The following is a 20,909-nucleotide window of genomic DNA, read 5'->3' on the forward strand; positions in this document are numbered from 1 at the left end:
GCAAGATCTCTAAATGAGAACTCTAGAGCTTGGGATAATTTCCCAGAACAGATCCATTCTTCTCTAATTCCATTTTCCTTCCAAAGTTGTGGGAGGAAGGAAAGATGGCACCTGGCACAGATAAGGAATAGATCTGGGACCACCAGCTGTTAAGGATGCCTGGCTCTCTGCCTGTCGCTTCATCCCATTATTCAAATGTCACCCTTTCCAAAGACTCTTTCCAATCACTCTGCCCAAAACAGAAAAGACACACTCATTATTGGACTTCCGTTTTTTTATAACAGTTGTTATTACCTTGTATTATGTCTAATTATTTACTTCATTCCTTCATTTAACAATAAACAAATGTAGTCATGAACAGAACAAAGAAAATTCCATGCCCTGTGGAGCTTATATTCAAGGAAGAGGTGGGGGCTAGACCACACACAAGACACCTAAGTAAAATATGCAATAGTTTAGTTTGCTTATCATGTCACAGGGAAAAAAATAAGCAAGAAAGAAGGAGAGGAAATTTAAGTGTATTTATTATTTATCTACGGCATTAGAATATAAACTCCATGAGGGCTAGGACATGTCTTCACTGTTGTATTCTGAGGCTGGCACATAAAATGTACATACATAAATTAAGTAGTTATTTTATATATATATATCTCTTATATATCTTTTATATAGATATAGACAGATACATTATGTGAAATGAATATATCATAGATATATCTTATATATAAAATTATGTATTAATTTATCACAAGGTAACCCAACTAATAGCTGTGTGAGTCAAGATTTGAACCTAGGTCTGTCAGATTTCATCACTCACACAGCTAACTACCACAACTTATATTATATTATTATCTTATATTATTTATCTTATTTATATAAGATATATGAAATAAGATATGAAATATATCTTATATAAAATATACATATCATATATATTTTATTTATAAGATATTTAAATACATAAGATATATGTATCATATACATAAAATAAGTAGTGCTGACAAATTTTGCTAGATGAGGTATGGATGGATGGATGGATAATATATGATTAAATAATACTTGTTCTGGCCAGGGCAGGTTGGGCCACATTCCCTCAATCCTATTCTGGTTGGTTTTCCTTCCTGCCTCACATTACCATTTTCCCTCCTGCCCTTCCCTTGCTTAGGTAACCCCTTCCCTGTCTACGTCACTGTTTTACTAATGGTTTAAAACGTTTCAGGGACAGAATTGATCGGAAAGCTCAGTGTTCTGGTTTTCCACAACCTCTGCATAACCAGCACGAGATGAAGAAACATGAGCGAGAAGGACACCGACTGTCAGGGAGCCGTGACTGTGTCTAGCATTGGGTCCAAGAGGAGCTGGAAGTGCTCTCTGCTATGCAGGAAGGGTCTGGAGATGAGCCTATACACTCTACTGCTCCCCTAGCCCACACTTCAATATCTGGGTGACTTTGTTCTAGAAGATAGGCAGGCCCAGGATGTCCCATCCTAAAATGCTTTTACCCTCTTCTTCATAGAGGAGACCCCTTGGAAAGACACTCACCTTTACAGAGGGGCTTCGTCGCCTCTTCTCATGTTCTCTAGGGCTCCGCTGAGGCTACCTCCTGTCCTGCTAGTGCTGAGCCATGCACAGGGGCCAGAACAAGTTGCTGCAATCCCCACTCATGGCGAAGAAGGGAAATGTCCTCCCAGAGGAGCTTAGGAAAAAGCCCAGAAATGAGTGTTGTGCAAAGTTGAGGGTCCTCTCTCTCTCCCCTCTCCTCCCTCTTCCCTTCTTCCCAAGGGTACTTAATCACCGAGTTACTGCTTCTTAATTAGCCCACGTTCAGGGAGTCCCCAGGCAATCAGTCTAGTGGGAGCAGAACAAACTTTAAGTTATTCCCATTTTTTGACCAATTAAGTTTTAGAACTTTTGAAAGTTTTTGTTTGACGGGAAAACCTGAAATCTTACCAATCAGGGACTTCTTAATACTGGGGCTGCCTTCCTGAAAACCTCAGATCTAGGTTTCCAGATGTCTCAGATTCTAAACAGTCAACTACCTCTGTCGTTTATCTTAGGCTTTTCTCAAGTTTCTCTAGTTATTCGGAGCCTAAATCAACCCTCTTCCCCCAGTAGGAGACACCACAATTGGCCTCTAAAACATGCACCAATATCCCAAAAAAGTCTGCATATTGGTCTTGGTCAAAGCCTTAACTTCACCAAATATCTTCTAAAAAGCCTGATGACTCCTTCATTCATTTTAAAAAGGCTCCTGCGTTTAGTCCTGTGGACCCTACAGAATACTGTAAGAGGTCCCTCCCCTAAATCGAACTCTATTCTGTTCTATTGTCTCAGGTTTTCACTCCTCTTGATATATGTGCATCTGTATGCATTCCAGCAAGATTCTTCCAGACTTTTTTTTTTTCCTATGGCATGTCCCTGATTACCAGCTGGACCACTGCAAAGTAGAGAGAGCATAAGGACAGCCTGTGTACACAGTTCTGTTTGCAACCTGGAGGAACTGACAAAATGTAAGTTGGAAATCTGTCTAATGCTGGAGTAAGACAGAAAAAGTAGGAATTACAAAACATTTGTCTGCATTTTTGTTTTCATTTTAAGTATTTTAAGTACACCTGTTAAATCTCAGAATTTCAATTGGTGCCTAAGGGTATAAATTGGGATTAATCTTTCTTCCAATTCCTTAAATTGCCCAAGCCCAAATACTTGCCATATAATTTTAGAGAAATTTTCCAAGCATGTATCTCCATATTCTTTTTTGTAAAGGCTGTGAAAATCTGTTTGCAACCTTTTCTTTCTCATTTAACAACATATAAAATATATCTTTCCATGTCAGCACATATTACTCTACCTCTTTTTTTTTCCACATAGGATTCCATTATGTGGATGTCCTATTCTTTATTGGATAGCCATTTATTAATTAATTTTCATTGTTGTTTCCATTTTTAATTATGAAAAAATGATGCTATAAATATTCTTAGATATTTGTAAGTACATAAACATGTACTTGTAAGTAAAGTAAGTAAGTATACATGTAAGTACATAAACAATTATATTTCTGAAAAAAAAAAAAAAAAAGATTCCCTAGAGTTGGAATGTCTGGGTCAAATGCAGATGTATTGAAGCTATTACTTTTTATTGGCACCAAATTACACTCCAAACATTTCCTATTGATTCACACAATTACTAAGACTGTGTAATAGAAGGGGTCTTGTTTTCCTGACCTGTTATAAGCCAAAGGCATAATTAAAATTTTAATTTTAAGTTGAAGAGAATAAAAACAAGACACCTTAAAAGGGAAATCAATTAACAAGCCTGATGAAATGGAAAATTTTTGAAAGATAAAAATGACCAAAACAGACTCAAAAACAAATATAGATATAGAATCAACTTGAGTATCCATCAATGGATGAGTGAACACAGAAAATGTGGTGTATATATACAATGGAATAGAATTCAGCCATTAAAAGGAATGAAATCTTGTCATTTGTGGCAAAATGGAGAAAACTGGAGGGCATTCCATTAAGTGAAATAAGCCAGGCACATAAAGACAAATACCACATGTTCTCACTCATATGTGGAAACTAAAACAGTTGATCTCATAGAAGTACAGAATAAAATAATGGTTAACAGAATCTAGAAAGGATATAGGGGAGGGGAAGACAGGCAGAGTTTGGTTAGTGGTTACAAAATTTCAGTTAAATAGAAGAAATAAGTTCCAGTGTTCTGTGGCATAGTAGGGTGACAAGTTTAATGACTATCTGTTGTGTATTTCAAAATAGCTAGAAGAGAGGAATTTGAATGTCCCCAACACAAAGAAATGATGAACGTTTGAGGTGATAGATATCCCACTTACCCTGATTTGGTCACTACATGTTGTATACACATATCAAAATATCACATGTACCCCCAACATGTGTACAATTATTATGTACCATTAAAACTTTAAAAGTAAAATAAATGGCCACAGATGTTGTACAAAATTTAATCTTAATACAGTTGAAAATATTTTGTAAAAAATAAATCCAAACAAGGGGCCAAGATGGCTGAATAAGAAAAGCTCTGGTCTGCAGCTCCCAGTGAGACCAACACAGAAGGCAAGTGGTTTCTGCATTTCCAACTGAGGAACACAGTTCATCTCATTGGGACTGGTTAGGCAGTGGGTGCAGTCCACGGAAGGTGACCAGAAGCAGGGTGGGGCGTTGCCTCAGCTGGGAAGTGCAAGGTGCCAGGGGACCTCCCTCCCTGCAGCCAAGGGAAGCCATGAGGGACTGTGCTACCCAGCTGGATTACTACGCTTTCCCCACAGTTTTTACAATCTGCAGATCAGGTGCCTACACCACCAGGGCCCTGGGTTTCAAGCACAAAACTGGGTGGCTGTTTGGGCAGACACCAAGCTAGCTGCAGGAGTCTTTTTCGTATCCCAGTGGTGCCTGGAACCCCAGCAAGACAGAACCATTCGCTCTCCTGGAAAGGGGACTGAAGCCAGGGAGCCAAGTGGTCTCACTCAGTGTGTCCCACTCTCACAGAGCCCAGCAAGCTAAGAACCACTGGTTTGAAATTCTCACTGCCAGCACAGCAGCCTGAAGTTGACCTGGGATGATCCAGCTTGGTTGGGGTAGGGGCATTCACAATTACTGAGGCTTTACTAGGCAGTTTTCCCCTGACAGTGCTAAGGCAGCAGGGAGGTCTGGACTGGACAGAACTCACCACAGTGTGGCAAAGTGGCTGTGGACAGACTGCTTCTCTAGATTCCTCCTTACTGGGCAGGGCATCTCTGAAAGAAAGGTAACAGCCCCAGTCAGGGGCTTGCAGACAAAACTCCCATCTCCCTGGGACAGAGCACCTGGGGGAAGGGGAGGCTCTGGGCATCTGGGCACAGCTTCAGTGGATTTAATCTTTCCTGCCAGCTGGCTCTGAAGAGAGCAGCTGATCCTAACAAGAGGAATTCTCCCAGCACAGCACACCAGTTCTGCTAAGGGACAGACTACCTCCTCAAGTAACTCCCTGACCCCGTGCCTCCTGACTGGGAGAGACCTCCCAACAGGGGTCAACAGACAGCTCATACAGGAGAGCTCTGGCTGGCATCAGGCCGGTGCTCCTCTGGGATGAAGCTTCCAGAGGAAGGAGCAGGGAGCAATCTTTGCTGTTCTGCAGCCTCCACTGGTGATACCCAGGTGAACAGAGTCTGGAGTGTACCTCCAGCAAACTGCAGCAGACCTGCAGAAGAGAGGCTTATTAGAAGAAAAACTAACAAACAGCAACAACATCAACATCAATATAAAGGACCCCCACACAGAAACCTCATCCAAAGGTCATCAACCTCAAAGATGAAAGGCAGATAAATCCACAAAGATGAGGAAAAACCAGCACAAAAATGCTGTAAAACCAGAATGCCTCTTCTCCTCCAAATGATCACAACTTCTCTCCAGCAAGGGCACAAAACTGGACAGAGAATGAAATGGATGAATTGACAGAAATAGACTTCAGAAGGTAGGCAATAACAAACTCCTGTGAGCAAAAGGAGCATGTCCTAATCCAATGCAAGGAAGCTAAGAACCTTGACAAAAGGTTACAGGAACTGCTAACTAGAATAACCAATTTAGAGAACATAAGTAACCTGATGGAGCTGAAAAACACAGCATGAGAACTTCTTGAAGCATACACAGGTATCAATAATAGCCAAATCTGTCAAGCAGAAGAAAGTATATCAGAGATTGAAGATCAACTTACTGAAATAAGGTGTGACAAGATTACAGAAAAAAAATGAAAATGAATGAGCAAAGCCCCCAAGAAATATGGTACTATATGAAAAGACCAAACCTATGATTGATTGGTATACCTGAAAGTGACGGGGAGAGTGGAACCAAGTTGGAAAACACACTTCAGGATATTATCGAGGAGAACTTCCCCAACCTAGCAAGACAGGCCAACATTCAAATTCAGGAGATACAGAGAATATCACTAAGATACTCTTCAAGAAGAGCAACCCTAAGACACATAATTGTCAAATTCTCCAAGGTTTAAATGTAGGAAAAAATGTTAAGGGCAGCCAAAGAGAAAGGGCAGGTTACCTACAAAAGAAGGCCCATCAGACTAACCGGATCTCTCTGCAGAAACCCTACAAGCCAGAAGAGAGTAGGAGGCCAATATTCAGCATTCTTAAAGAAACAAAATTTCAACCCAGAATTTTATGTCCAGCCAAACTAAGCTTCATAAGTGAAGGAGAAATAAAATCCTTTACAGACAAGCAAATTCTCAGGGATTTTGTCACTACCAGGCCTGCCTTACAAGAGCCCTTGAAGGAAGCACTAAATATAGAAAGGCAAAACCAGTAACAGCCACTGCAAAAACACACCAAAATATAAAGACCAATGACACTCTGAAGAAACTGCATCAACTAATCTGCAAAATAACCAGCTAGCATCATGATAACAGGATCAAATTCACACATAACAATATTAACCTTAAATGTAAATTGGCAAAATGCCCCAATTAAAAGACACAGACTGGCAAACTGGATAAAGAGTCGAGGCCCATTGGTGTGCTGTATTCAGGAGATCCATCTCACGTGCAAAGACACACATGGGCTCAAAATAAAGGGATGGAGGAATATTTACCAAACAAATGGAAAGCAAAAAAAAGCAGGGGTTGCAAACTTAGTCTCTGATAAAACAGACTTTAAACCAACAAAGATCAAGAAAGACAAAGAAGGGCATTGCATAATGGTAAAGGGATCAATGCAACAAGAAGAGCTAACTATCCTAAATGTATATGCACCCAATACCGGAGCACCCAGATTCATAAAGCAAGTTCTTAAGAGACCTACAAAGAGACTTAGACTCCCACACAATGACAGTGGGAGACTTTAACAGCCCACTGTCAACATCAGACAGATCAATGAGACAGAAAATTAACAAGGATATTCAAGAATTGAACTCAGCTCTGGACCAAGTGGACTTAATAGACACCTACAGAACTCTCCACCCCAAATCAACAGAATATACATTCTTCTCAGTGCCACATAGCCCTTATTCTAAAATCAACCACATAATTGGAAGTACAACACTCTTCAGCAAATGCAAAAGGATGGAAATCATAACAAACTGTCTCTCAAACCACAGTGCAATCAAATTATAAGTCAGGATTAAGAATCTCACTCAAAACTGCACAACTACATGGAAACTGAACAACCTGCTCCTGAATGACTACTGGGTAAATAACAAAATTAAGGCAGAAATAAAGAAGTTATTTGAAATCAGTGAGAGCAAAGACACAACATACTAGAATCTCTGGGACACAGACAAAGCAGCGTTAAGAGGGAAATTTATAGCACTAAGTGCCCTCTCTCATTATTCCTATTGGATGTTCTGGCTAGGGCAATCAGGCAAGAGAAAGAAATACAGGGCATTCAAATAGGAAGAGAGGAAGTAAAATTGTCTCTGTTTGCAGATAAGATGATTGTATATTTGGAAAACCCCACTGTCTCAGCCCAAAAACTCCTTAAGCTGATAAGCAACTTCAGCAAAGTCTCAGGATACAAAATCAATGTGCAAAAATCACAAGCATTCCTATACACCACCAGTAGTCAAGCAGAGGGCCAAATCATGAGTGAACTCCCATTCACAATTGCTACAAAGAGAATAAATACCTAGGAATACAACTTACAAGGGATGTGAAGGACCTCTTCAAGTAGAACTACAAACCACTGCTCAAGGAAGTAAGAGAGGACACAAACAAATGGAAAAAAATTCCATACTTATGGATAGGAAGAATCAATATTGTGAAAATGGCCATACTGCCCAAAGTAATTTATAGAATTCAATGCCATTCCCATCAAGCTACCACAGACTTTTTTTGCAGAAGTTGAAAAAAACTACTTTAAATTTCATATGGAAACAAAAAAGAGCCCATAGAGCCAAGATAATCCTAAGCAAAAAGAACAAAGCTGGAGGCATCACGCTACCTTACTTCAAATTATACCACAAGTCTACAGTAACCAAAACAGCATGGTACTGATATCAAAACATATTTCTGAAATACACCACGCATCTATAGCTATCTGATCTTTGACAAACCTGACAAAAACAAGCAATAGGGAAAGGATTCCCTATTTAATAAACGGTTTTGGGAAAACTGGCTAGCCATATGCAGAAAACAGAAACTGGACCCCCTCCTTACACCTTATACAAAAATTAACTCAAGATGGATTAAACACTTAAATGTAAAACCCCAAGCCATAAAAACCCTAGAAGAAAACCAAGGCAATACCATTCAGGACATAGGCATGGGCAAAGCCTTTATGACTAAAATACCAAAAGCAATGACAACAAAAGCCAAAATTGACGAATGGGATCTAATCAAACTAAACAGCTTCTGCACATCAAAAGAAACTATCATCAGAGTGAACAGGCAACCTACAGAATGGGAGAAAATTTTTGCAATCTATCCATCTGTCAAAGGTCTAATATCCAGAATCTACTAGGAACTTAAACAAATTTACAAGAAAAAAACAACCACATCAAAAAGTGGGCAAAGAATATGAACAGACACTTCTCAAAAGGAGACATTTATGCAGCCAACAAATGTGGAAAAAAAGCTCATCATCACTGGTCATTAGAGAAATGCAAATCAAAACCACAATGAGATACCATCTCATACCAGTTAGGATGGCAATTATTAAAAAGTCAGGAAACAACAGATGCTGGAGAGGATGTAGAGAAATAGGAACGCTTTTACACTGTTGATGGGAATGTAAATTAGTTCAACTATTGTGGAAGACAGTGTGGTGATTCCTCAAGGACCTAGAACCAGAATTACGATTTGACCCAGCAATCCCATTACTGGGTATATACCCAAAGGATTATAAATCATTCTACTATAAAGACACATGAACTTGTATGTCTATTGCAGCACTATTTACAATAACAAAGACTTGGAACCAGCCCAAATGCCCATCAATGATAGACTGGATAAAGAAAAGGTGGCACATATACACCATGGAATACTATGCAGCCATAAAAAAGAATGAGTCCATGTCATTTGCAGGGACATGGATGAAGCTGGAAACTCTCATTCTCAGCAAACTAACAGAGGAACAGAAAACCAAACACTGCATGTTCTCACTCATAAGTGGGAGTTGAACAATGAGAATACATGGACACAGGGAGGGGAACATCACACACGGGGGCCTGTTGGGGGTTGAGGGGCAAGGGGAGGGAGAGAATTAGGACAAATACCTAATGCATGTGGGGCCTAAAACCTAGATGATAGGTTGATAGGTGCAGCAAACCACCGTGGCACATGTATACCCATGTAACAAACCTGCACGTTCTGCACATGTATCCCAGAACTTAAAGTAAAATTTAAAAATAAAATAAAATAAAAAGAAATCCAAAATATATAACAGAGGATGGGGCTTGTTATTGGGGGCCTGATGAGGACACAAATGAGGTAAAGGCAGGTGAAGGATAAAGATAGCATTGGAGTGAGTCAGAAAGCAATTAGAATAAGTAGGCAAAGTGAGTTAAATAGATTATGGCTTTTGGGTGGGGGTAGAGATGAGGATGGGAGAGCAAATGAGGAATCATGAAGAGAAAATGGCTTATCTAGCCCTAATAGATGTCTGAGTGTGGCAAGGAGCTTTCAGACCCTTCCCCAAACAGATGTCTTTTTGGCTAAGTTCTATCAAAACATTTCTAAGCAACTTTCTGCAAACACCTCTTAGGGGAATAGAACATTTTCTTTGTAAAAACGAAGACAGATATTTTCTGTCAGTAGAGCCCATAACATTGAGAGCACAATTTAAAAGTGTACATCTTTGGTGAAAGTGGAAAAATTTCAAAATAGCGTAAGATCATGAATAAAACATTGAAATTGGAATCAGGAAACCTGAGTGCTGATTCCTTCTCATTCTTATTAGCTCTGTGATACTTGGTGTGAATTTTCAGCCCTCTAGGTTTGAAATATCAGACCCCTCATCTGAAATATCAGGGCATTGATGGGCATGATGTGTAATTTTTCTTCCACTTTTACCTTGTGAAAGTCAAGGGGCCGAAATGGAGCTAGTTTTTTTTTTTTTTTTTGAGACGGAGTCTCGCTCTTTCGCCCAGGCCGGACTGCAGTGGCATTGTCTCGGCTCACTGCAAGCTCCACCTCCCGGGTTCATGCCATTCTCCTGCCTCAGCCTCCTGAGTAGCTGGGATTACAGGTGCCCACCACCGCGCCCGGCTAATTTTTTGTATTTTTAGTAGAGACAGGGTTTCACCATGTTAGCCAAGATGGTCTCGATCTCCTGACCTTGTGATCCGCCCGCCTCGGCCTCCCAAAGTGCTGGGATTATAGGCGTGAGCCACCGCGCCCGGCCATGGAGCTAGTTTTCAAGCTTTCTTCTTAATGGTGATCTGAGCCTCTCAGTCCAACATGAGGACTCTCCACTCATGACTCTTTGGATGGAACTCCTCCACAAAGCTAACATTTTTGTCTGAATCAGTTCTCTCTAGATAACATCATGGGCCATTACAGTCCACACCAGATCTAGTACATAAACTTATCCTAGATTAATGATTTTACAAGTGAGTAGAAGTGTTTGCTGAATATCCTTAAGCTCAAGGCCATTCCATGTCTATGTTTGACTTTCCCACATAAGTATACTCGGACACAGGTAAGAGAAGTCATCATGGCCCAGAGAAAGAAAAGGACATTCTGGCAAACTAGTAGAACAGATAGGGTTATTACCTATCCACTATATAGGGTTGCATTAATAATGTATGTTATTAGAGATAGGATTATTACCCCAGTGGCAGAGACGTTACCCACAAAACAGGAAATGAGAAGGAACAAACCTTACTGACCTGCCACAAAACTTCCTAACTGACCTTCACATCTACCCTCGCTTCCCTCTGTCTACTCTGTTCTCCCCATAGCAGCCTGCGTGATCCTTTAAAACACAGACCAGATCAGGTTTCTCCCCGGATTAAAACCTTTCTCTCTGCCATTTGGTTAAAGTCCTGAGACCTGTGAGGCTCTGCATGATTTCTAGAAATACCTTTCTCTAATGTCATCTTGTGTCACTCCTCTGCTCAGTGACACTGACATCCTTTGTGCTCCTGTAATGGCACGCTGCTCCATCTCTCAGAGTGCTCATTGTGATTCCCACCATGCTGTGCCTAGTTAGCACCAGATACCAGTTAATGATTACTCCTATAGATGCTTCCCCTAACCTCACAGACATATCCATGTTCAGGTTCCCTGCCAGGGGCTTTCCAGATATTACAGTAAATGCTGCAGTGCGCTGCCCGGACTCCCATTCAGAACCAAGATGCTAGTTACCCCCAAATTGCTCCCAATCAAAGAGAAACACCTTCCCCAAGATTATAGCCCTTCCTCTAAGGTAGCCTGCATCCAATGGCCTATGGATGCAGAAGTATAATGCCCAGGCCCCAAGTTTCTGTTCAGGACAACTCTGGGCACAATTCAGGACAACTCTGGAAAGCTGTCCTAGCTCAGAGCTCCCCGTAGGATTTAAGCCTCTGTTGTGACCTCATCACAGGTCTGTCCAAACATCTTCTCCCTCATCACTCCCAGATCTAAGACAACCATGTAGTTTCTTGCTCAAAACAATTCACTATTTTGTAAGTGTAAGTGTGTGTGTGTGTGTGTGTGTGTTTACCTGGTTTTATAGCGTATGGTAACATCGGTCTTCATCAAATATGCTCCATAGTGGGGAGACCATGTCCACTCTGTTTACTGCTGTATCTTCAGTACATTGTCTAAAAAATAACAGTTATTCAAAAACAATTCTTATTAAAGTTTGTTTTTTTAATTTACAGTGAGATTGAGTTCTTTTCATGTTTAAAAAATCATTTGCAGTTTTCTTTAATGAATATACAGGTTTGTAAGAGAACATTTTGCATAAATCAAACAAATCTTTATTTCATGTTTTTGTTTTTATGTTTTGTTTCTATCTTGCATAAATATTTCATCCTTAGGCAGTTACACTTAACAGTCTTTTAGACTCCCGGGATCCGTGTTTTCCTTCGAAAAGCCTATGTTCATACTCCAAGGAAATTAAAAACAAACCAAAAAAATCCCATTTTTTACTTTTTACATTTAAGTCTGTTTGAGCCATCGGGAATTTATTATTTTTTGGAAGCATAAGGTATAGATCCAGGGTTTTGGTTTTTCCAGACATTCTGTGAATGTAATACATATTTCTAGGACAAAGGGAAGGTGGTGACAAGGAAGGGAGAAGAGAGAGAGAGCCCCCAAAAAACAAACTTAGAGGCCTGCCATGGCAAAAAAAAATACCTCCTCCTCTATCTGGGTTGGGACACAGAGGGCATCCATATTTGGATGTGGAGAAACAAGAGATTAGAATGACTATGATATTAATAAGGGCCAAAGAATATCAGCAATGGAAAGATAATGTTTTCCAACACTTCGTTTTACATATTGTAAGCCTGAAACTCAGAAATCGAGTGACTTGTTAAGGTCATGCTGCAGTTTACTAGCTGAGTTGAAATGAGTGACTGGGAACTTCTAGACCACCCTTCTACAGGAGGCAGTCAGCTGTTGTCAGCAGGGAATGAAGCACCAGTAGGTTGACTGGAGTGACCTTCAAGAATCCTGGCAACCCTGAGATTCTGAGACTCACAAATGTGCTTTTGAGATTAGCAGTCTTATAATCAAAGACAGATGCTTTAAGGTGAATAAGTTACATACTGGAACACAGTAAAAGCTCAATAAATACCTCAGCAATGAGTGTGGCATGTCCTTATCAATAATGATAAGTAAATGTGCCTCTGGACATGATGAAGAGGATCCATGAGCATAAGTGTGCAGTTTATGACAATGTCAGTGTCTGGGATGGTTGCTGGAGTGCCAGGGAGACACAGCCCCTTGGGACTGAGCAGTGGAGAAAGGGGGAAGGGGACCTCACAGCTGGGGATCCTGAAGCTCCAGACTCTCCTCCATCCTGTAACACTGGGATAGTGAGGCCAGACAGCAGGAAAGGGCTGGAGAAGAGCATTGCTAAACAAACTTAGCTTGCTCTTGTCAGCTTACTAACATCTACCATGCTCTTCTATACCCCAGGACGACCTGTACTAGTGTGTTACATAAAATGTTTTATTTAATTCTGAAATTAACCTTATGAGGGAGGCATTACTATCCCCATAATATTGGGGATTTTTTATTGAATAAAATTCCAGATTTTTATCTGCGTTACATTTACTTAATGAATGCTTAGTCAACAACTACTATGTAAATGTTACATTTCAAACCCAGGTCGAACTCCAAAGCCCCCCACCACACACACACACACAACTGAGGTGCTGGACCCAGTTCTCATCTGCCTCTTGTTGCCGTCTGAGTGTACCCATTGTTAGTTTAAGCATCAGCGTTGTACAACCCAAAGGACTCCTGGCTTTCCCTTGTTCCCACAAGGAGCACCCTGCTGGAGTCTAAAGTTTCCCATTTGGCCCAGCTCATTTCTAGAAATCAGCAAGACCCAAAGGTTTCAAAACAGAGTGGGTGAACAGCACCATCATCCCTGGGAGCAAAGAACAGCAAAAGAATCATTCCCATTGGATTTCCCTGCCACCTCCATGCTATCTCCAGCCTGACATCAGTCATGGATACTGCTGCCCTGGGCTGTATAGGGAGAAACAGTAAGTCTCTTCATCACAGACTCAATGAAAGTTGCTGACAGATTCTAACTTGTGGAGTCACTTGCAAAGCAGGGCCAGGGTTGCTTGCCCCATTCCCAAGGGGCTTATGTCTCCGTGTCAAAATCTGGGTACCACAGTCAGGAGGCCGCCGAAGTAAATGACCTATTAAGAAAAGCTCGCCATGCTGGACTTATGAATTAAGATGCATTGGCTGGGTCTGGAGAATGAATGAGTTATAAGGATTCGGTTTCGATTAGTCAGGATGAGTTTAGACTTGGCATTAAGATTAGTGAGAGGTTTGCATGCTTACTGCTTAGGGAGATAGATCCACTTCTGCGATTAGATGTCATTGCTGGTGGCCAGGACACAGTTCTAGGAAATATCTGTGGTTCCAGAGAGACAGCTAACATGTGTCTTCTCAGGGCTTCATTTGTGTGCTCTCATTTCTGATTTTATTTACTACTTATGGATCTCTAAAGGTATTCATTCAGTTAACTATAATTAAAGTGTGCAGCCAGCATACTGCTGGACCCATACATAGATGCATCAACACACACACACACACACACACACGCACACACACACACACGCACACACACAAACCCATCACCTTCATGTTAAAGAAGTGTGGTTGGCGGTTGGGTTAGAAGGGGAGATGATGAGAATGAAGTTTCCATGCCAATAACAACAGCGGAAACTGCTGTTATTGAACTCTTCCTATGTGGCAGCCATAATCCAATTTGATGCTCACGCTAGCTCTACTATTTTTTATCTTACATCTGGGGAAAATTCCACTCCAAGAGGATTAGTATCAGCCCAAGGTCATACAACTGGCAATTCACAGGGCCAGGATACAAACCTAGACGGTCCAAGGTCTGTGCTGACAGCCCCCATACAAGAGTGAGTCGTGTCAGGGAAGGGTGGTCCACTAGGATGGTCACAGCATTTTAAGAAGCAGAGCTAGAAGTCCAGTGCAATCCACACACCACACACATTTTTCAGGGACTGTCAGAGCAGCAGCATCCAATGGGTCTTGCCTGGATTCCAGAGCTTGAATCTAAATATCTTGATTCCCTTTCTGCCTTCAACCATTGTAAACATGTAGCAGATGGTCACCCCAAAGGGATCTTATTGTCTCTCTGTTCTGGCTCCCCTTGCTTCCTGAATTGAATGGCTTTGCTGCTGCTGCTGAAAGCTGGAAATATGTGGCTGAGTGAGAGTTCTCAGCAGAGGGGCATCTAGAAAGCCTCACAGGGGTGCTTTAGACTGGCTTCTGTGCTCAGCCTCTGGCCTGCTCAGTCCCGTGTCCTGCCTGCCTTTCCTCCCTCCTTCTGCTCACAATTTCTGCTTTTCCTTGTCACTTCTGCTGCTTCTCTTGGGTTGCCTTTTATTCCTTCTAGCTTTCTGTCTGCATTCCTGGGCCTCCTGTGTCTCTGTCTCTCACTTTCTCTCCATTACTGCTTTTCTAATACCTCGCCTCTCTGGTTTTGTGTTTCTCGCATCCACACTGGCTCTCTCCTGTGAACCTTGGCCTTTGTTTATCTCTGACCACAAAGGTACATAGGGCTTAACACAGAAACGATAAAAGGAAACTTAAGGGATTAGAATGTAACACTAACAACATCTGCTACAGCAAGGTCACGCTGAAGTCACCAATAACTCAAATCTTTCAATGGCTTTTAACAGCTAGGTTTGTTTCTCACTCATGCCATGCACCCATCACTAGCCAGGAAGTAGACTCTGCTCATTATTATACTGTAGGGACTGGAGCAGTAGAAAGCTCCCTTTAAACACATTCTTCCATGATCTCAGATGTGGAGAAAAAGGGAATGTGACTCAAATGCCAACTCTTAAAGCTCTTGCTATGAAGTGACTCTCATTACTTCTACCCACATCTCACTGGCTGAAGCAAATCACTCGACCACTCCTGAATTAATGGAGCAAAAATATGTGATATTCCCACTGGGAGGGTCACCTCCAGGAAGGACAACAAATATGAGTGAACAATTATTTGTCCATTATAAACGTCTGGGTTTCTGTTTGTTTGTTTGTTTTACTTAATCTCTTCCTCATGAATTTTGGGTTTAGCTTATCAAATAATGTAAGTAATTTCAGTTTCACAGTTTCTGTCACTGCTGAGCTACAGAATATCTGAAACAGTCATAGCATTACTATTCTTGGCATGATATAGAGGAAAAGGACAGTGTGTGAAGCGGGTGAAATCAGAGCTTCAGTCTCAGGCCCCAACATGTGATGACCGAGAAACACTGAGATTTACTTAAGCTCTGTGAGATTCTACATTGTTATCTAAAAACTGAATATAATAATTCTCCCTCACAGGTTAACTCCAGAATAAATCTGTAGTCATTACATGTGATTTTTTTCTCCTATGTCTCTCATATTCTTCTCAATCAGCAAGATATCTTTTATATAATCAATATAAATCAATAAGCAATGTAATGATATACAAGTTTGGATTATGTTTAGGTTGGTGAGACAAAATGACATAAAAATTAAGAGCAGAGTCTTTGGGATCAGACCTGATTCAAATTCAAACTCTACCATACAGTAGCTGGTGTTAGTAGCTACTATCAACGTTTTTGTTTGTTTGTTTTGTTTCTTTTCTTTTGAGACAGGTTCTGGCTCTGTCACACAGGCTGGAGTGCAGTGGTGCAATCGTAGCTCACTGCAGAACTCCCAGGCACAAGTGATCCTCCCACTTCAGCCTCCTGAATAGCTGGGGCTACAAGCACGCACCACCACACCCAGCTAATTTTTGTATTTTTTGTAGAAATGGAGTCTCACTATGTTGCCCAGGCTGGTCTCGAACTCCTGGGCTCAAGCAATCCTCCTGCTTCAGCCTCCCAAAATGGTGGGATTACAGTCATGAGCCACCATGCAGCCACTATTGTCAATATGATTAAGAATTGAAAGCCATTCCAGCCAGGTGCAGGAGACATCCCTATTTGTCATTTGTCTACCATTGGAGCCCATATCATTCACGATTTATTTGCCTTGCTCCACCCCTTCCTTACTCTGAAAAATTAGAATATTAATAGAAAACAGGTTTTAGGATCAGTTTTTATATCACACAAACATTTACTAATGCTTTGAGCTCAGATATGTAGGAATATTTATGTAAAGAAAAACATAAGTTGTATAACCCTTACCAAATTTTCCAAGAGTCTTGGATTCTTTTACCAAGAAAAACCTCACAGATAAAGAAACTTTTTAAAAAGTCTTGCTTTTTTTGTTAAAATAAATTTTTCTCTAATTTTTGAGAGCTAAATCGTTAACTGAAAAATAAGCATTCATTAACAGAATGTGTTACACAAAAATTTATCACACATTTTAAGAGACGTATTACAATATATGCAAAAATCAAGACTGTGCTGTGTGGTTTTCAAGCTTAGTGACAAGTAGATCAAATAAGGTCTATGATTCGTATTTGTGTTTGACATCTAAGCAAACTGGGATCAGTTGTGGGAGTAAAGCAAGATGTTTTTGAGGCCTCGCGATGTACATGTGTGATAGACAGAGTAATATTTTGTTGTTTTTATGTTTCAGAGATGCTTGCAGCTTGGGTGATATAAAACTCCCAGTGGGGCAATGTGTCTGCCTTCCTCATAAATGGACAAAAAGGAAGAAATACAGTGTAGTATCAGAACAAGCTTGACTTCAGATACTGCAGCCTCCTGTTCTCTGAGAAGGGGAGTGAAAAGAGAGTGGGGTGAGTTAGTGTCTTTCTTTCCATTCAGGATCAGATATCTGACAGAGTAGTCTAAGCCTTAGAAAAAGAAAATTTTGTTGACTTATCCATGACAGGTTTTTTAAAGGGCCACAAATTTTTTGGCACTCCTCCCATTAAGATATGGCTCTGGCTGGGTGCGGTGGCTCACACCTGTAATCCCAGCACTTTGGGAGGCTGAGGCAGGCGGATCACGAGGTCAGGAGATCGAGACCATCCCGATCTCCTGTGCATGCCTGTAATCCCAGATACTCAGGAGGCTGAGGCAGGAGAATCACTTGAACCTGGGAGGTGGAGGTTGCAGTGAGCTGAGATCGCGCCACTGCATTCCAGCCTGGTGACAGAGTGAGACTCTGTCTCAAAAAAAAAAAAAAAAAAAAAGATACGGCTCTATGCCCCTGCCTCTTGAATCTTGTGTTGCTTGGACTCATAAAAGTATGGCAAAAGTGACCATATGTGACATCTGTGACAATCTTATTTGACAAGTAGATCAAATAAAGCCTATGATTTGTATTTGTTTTAGACATCTAAGCAAACTGTCTGGGATCAGTTGGGAGGATAAAGCAAGACATTTTGGCACAAGTACTGTGTATCATCTTTGTGCATAAAATGGGTGCCCCTTTCCATCAGGTAGATGCAGCTCCTTCAGCCCCCATGTGCCCCTTCAGTCTCTCCATCACCACCTTTGTACAGTCTACAAGCCACACAATTTTACTCAGGGGCCCTAATTCAGCTCCTATCTCCATCCACCACCAGGCAAGTGCCCTCTTGCTAGACTCTTCAATTCTCCAGGTGACCCACATCAATTCTCAAGAAAACTATTTTCTGCCTGATTCCAGCCTACAGGTATTATCATGTGAGATAATTTCTTCCTCCAATCTGTCTGAAAATCTAGCAGTTACATATTTCTGTGCATTAATAGGGAGCTAGTTACCCCATCCCCTGATTTGTTAGTGAGTCAAAATTGAGGGAGGAAACTCCCACTCTCAACTCTGCCAGCAGTGAAAATCGGCAGAGATGTCATAGAAGACAGCTGGAGATTGGGGCAGAAAAGCCCCCAGTCAGAGGATATCTGGCTTTGGGAGGCAGAGCACATCATGAAAACAAAGGATTCCTGTAGCATATAAAGAAAAAATTCAGGCATCTAGAGTGAGCCATTCAATCCTTCCTTACCTCCTTCCTTTACCATGAACAAAACGCGATGAGTTAAATAGTTGCCAAAAATTTGATCATAAATTTTCTTCTGTCCCTACCACCAAACATGTTCAAACATTCCATCCACCCCTTTCTAAACATATTGTCCTCGTGCCACTCCAAGTTGGCTTTATGCCAAAATGTAGAGAAAAAGAGTTGCTTTGTAGTAGCAATGGGCCAAGATTAGATATGGCACATCCAAGAAAAAGAGTACACCAGGGAGTAATCTGTGTCTCACCTAATGGCCAGGCACAGCTTTCTGAGATTGAGTCTAATAATGCAAGTCAAAATGTCAACATATCCCAGGAAACAGTAGGGCAGATCTGAGCAGAGGTGCTGACATTTTTATTGTAGTCCCTGGACTCTCTTCCTCTTCTGGAAATGCACATTCAGAGATGATTACGGTGCAATCTAACTCCCCCAGGAACATATACAGCTCCTTTCTCAAGCTCTTCCCCGACTTCAGGCATTTTCTTCTTCAGATTTTCAAAAACAAAACAATAATTTTATTACAAAACAACTGAAACAAGAAGTAGCTCAGATTATCAGTTACTGATAAGCAGGTTGGTTTTTATGTTTGTGTATTTTGCCCACTTCCAAGGGCCTGAGTGTGATAATTACATATGGTTTGATGATGAAAATAAAGATGCTTTAGCTTAGATATTTGTTAGTATTTTCCAGATTACCTTAGAATCCATGAGGACTGGCCCACCTAAAACTGACTTAGGTCAGTAAATCTGACCTGTAAGAAGGTTCAGAAAGGGGGTCAACAGGAAAATAAACAGGAAAACTATCTTGTTTTATTCTGCTGCCCAAATTTGCTTGGGTTTCACGTAGAGAAACAAGCAGCTGTCATAGTCAATCACCACACAGGTGAAATGGGAGGCATGAGTGGAGAAGGATTATTTTTTGGCCAGAGACTGAGGGGATACTGGAGTAGGAATCAATCCGGATCAAAGAAGCAATAACAATGGAAATGTCCATTAATAGACTGTGTGAAAAGATGAAGAGTTGACTGAGGAAGAAATCCCTGGGAGACTGAAGACTTCATCAATTCAACCATGTAAATGACTGCATTTCCCATTAATCTCATCAAGTGAAAGAAGAAGTTAATCAAAAGGAAATGCGGCAGTTCCTCAAAGCCTGGGAAGCCCAGGAGACAGAATTGAGTGGCACTAGAGTAGTTCCCCTCGCTGTTTCAATCCTAGCTCTTTCTCTCTGGGAAGGCTAGAAAGGAAACAAGAATTAACATTGCTCCACATGCCTTTAATCCCAAAGGAAATAAGGACAGATTTAGGATTATGCTCCTGGATTATGGAGCCTGCTCTATGTTATGATCATTTAACCGAGTTGACGCTACATATTTATTAAGGAATGAACACAATTGTGTAAAGATGAATGGATCTGGTCAAATAAGTGGTTCACCAGGCACCAAAGCTGCATGGTAGTCATTGCGATAGGCAGAGGAATGCCCCCTCAACGATGTTCAAGCCCTAATCCTTGGAATTTGTGAAAATGTTGCTTTACATAGGAAAGGGGACTTTGCAGGTGTGATTGGGTTGAAGACCTTGAGATGAGGGGATTAGCCTGGGCGATCCAGGTGGGCTGAATCTAATCTTAGGGGTGATCCAGATGGGCTGAATCTAATCTTAGGGATTTTTAAAAGTGGAGAAACTTCTCCTCTGAGTTCAGTCAGAGGGCTAAGTGATGACAGAAGATGGTTCTGAGAGACACATGTGACTGGCTTTGAAGATGGATGAGGGAACAATAAGCCAAGGAATGTGGGCAGCTTCAGAAGGTGGAAAAGCAAGGAGACTCCAGAAAGGAAGGCAGCCCTGATGACGCCTTGATTTTAGTTCATTGAGGCCTGGTCAAGTTACTGACCTGGAGAATTTGTCAGGTAATAAATCTGTGTTGTTTAAGCTACAAAATTTGTGGTAATTGGCTACAGAAGCAATAGAAAATGAATAGTCATGAAGGCCCATGTAGCCCCGACCTATGCTCCTGCCTTTCAATTCCCAAGCCCCTGCCTCCAGCCCTGCACTGCCCAGGACCTGTCTGCCTACCTGAGCTCCCTGCTAGCAACTGGCTCCTTTCTTCTTCCTCTTCCATTTCTAGCCTTGTGACCTACATTTTTCTTTACTTTCTTTCTTTTTGTTTTTGTTTTTGTTTTGAGACGAAGTCTTGCTTTGCCACCCAGGCCAGAGTGCAGTGGCACGATATTGGCTCACTGCAACCTCTGCCTCATGGGCTCAAGCAATTCTCCTGCCTCAGCCTCCTGGGTAAATGGGATTACAGGC

The 20,909-nt window shown here is 41.3% G+C and overlaps 1 protein-coding gene across 3 annotated transcripts in view; it reads right to left on the reverse strand.

Annotated features, from left to right (window-relative positions):
- KEL (Kell metallo-endopeptidase) overlaps positions 1-20,909 on the reverse strand; it is a 350,942-nt gene that overhangs the window by 86,191 nt on the left and 243,842 nt on the right. For 2 of the 3 annotated variants that reach the window (XM_063815702.1, XM_063815703.1), the window contains 2 exons: positions 11,669-11,768; positions 1,543-1,696 (listed from right to left, as the gene is read on the reverse strand). The gene's annotated coding sequence lies outside the window, so the exon portion shown is untranslated. The remainder of the gene's footprint in view (positions 1-1,542; positions 1,697-11,668; positions 11,769-20,909) is intronic. The other variant, XM_063815704.1, reaches the window with a different exon arrangement.

This window comes from Pan troglodytes, chromosome 6 (assembly GCF_028858775.2).
Source record: "Pan troglodytes isolate AG18354 chromosome 6, NHGRI_mPanTro3-v2.0_pri, whole genome shotgun sequence".
NCBI lineage: Eukaryota > Metazoa > Chordata > Mammalia > Primates > Hominidae > Pan > Pan troglodytes.